This window comes from Arachis hypogaea, chromosome 16 (assembly GCF_003086295.3).
Source record: "Arachis hypogaea cultivar Tifrunner chromosome 16, arahy.Tifrunner.gnm2.J5K5, whole genome shotgun sequence".
NCBI lineage: Eukaryota > Viridiplantae > Streptophyta > Magnoliopsida > Fabales > Fabaceae > Arachis > Arachis hypogaea.
In genome coordinates, this window is record NC_092051.1 from 56,757,212 (window position 1) to 56,758,483 (window position 1,272).

At 40.7% G+C, this 1,272-nt stretch overlaps 1 non-coding gene across 1 annotated transcript; it reads right to left on the reverse strand.

The window, feature by feature from the left end:
- On the reverse strand, positions 1-108 carry LOC112760318 (small nucleolar RNA R71). The gene has a single exon (XR_003180765.1). It is a non-coding gene; the product is annotated as a small nucleolar RNA R71 (small nucleolar RNA).
- Between the last annotated feature and the right edge of the window lie 1,164 nt (positions 109-1,272).

The window sequence follows — 1,272 nt, forward strand, 5'->3', positions numbered from 1 at the left end:
AAGCTTAGAGTGGATGTTCAAACCTTCAGACAGAAAGAAGGTGAATCCCTCTATGAAGCTTGGGAGAGATACAAAGGACTGACGAAAAAGTGTCCTTCTGACATGCTTTCAGAATGGACCATCCTGGATATATTCTATGATGGTCTGTCTGAGTTATCTAAGATGTCATTGGACACCTCTGCAGGTGGATCCATTCACCTAAAGAAAACGCCTACAGAAGCTCAAGAACTCATTGACAAGGTTGCTAATAACTAGTTTATGTACACTTCTGAGAGGAATCCTATGAGTAATGGGACGCCTATGAAGAAGGAAGTTCTTGAAGTTGATACTCTGAATGCCATATTGGCTCAGAACAAAATATTGACTCAGCAAGTCAATATGATTTCTCAGAGTCTGAATGGAATGCAAGCTGCATCCAAAAGTACTCAAGAGGCTTCTTAGGCAGAAGAAGCTTATGATCCTGAAAACCCTGCAATAGCAGAGGTGAATTACTTAGGTGAACCTTATGGTAACACCTATAATCCATCATGGAGAAATCATCCAAATCTATCATGGAAGGATCAAAGGCATCAACAAGGCTTTAATAATGGTGGAAGAAACAGGTTTAACAATAATAAACCTTTTCCATCATCCACTCAGCAACAGACAGAGAACTCTGAACAAAATACTTCTAATTTAGCAAACTTAGTCTCTGATCTGTCTAAGGCCACTATAAGTTTCATGAATGAAACAAGGTCTTCCATTAGAAATTTGGAAGCACAAGTGGGCTAGCTGAGTAAAAGGATCACTGAAATCCCTCCTAGTACTCTCCCAAGAAATACAGAAGAAAATCCAAAAGGAGAATGCAAGGCCATTGACATCACCAAAATGGCCGAACACAAAGAGGGAAAGGAGGACGTGAATCCCAAGGAAGAAGACCTCCTAGGATATCCAGTGATCAATAAGGAGGTTCCCTCTGAGGAACCAAAGAAATCTGAGGCTCATCTAGAGACCATAGAGATTCCAATGAACCTCCTTATGCCCTTCATGAGCTCTGATGAGTATTCTTCTTCTGAAGAGAATAAAGATGTCACTGAAGAGCAAGTTGCCAAGTTCCTTGGTACAATCATGAAGCTGAATGACAAACTATTTGGCAATGAGACTTGGGAAGATGAACCTCCCTTGTTCACCAATGAACTAAGTGATCTGGATCAACTGACATTGCCTCAGAAGAAACAGGATCCTAGAAAGTTCTGGATCAACTGACATTGCTGAGCGGATAATTTATACGCT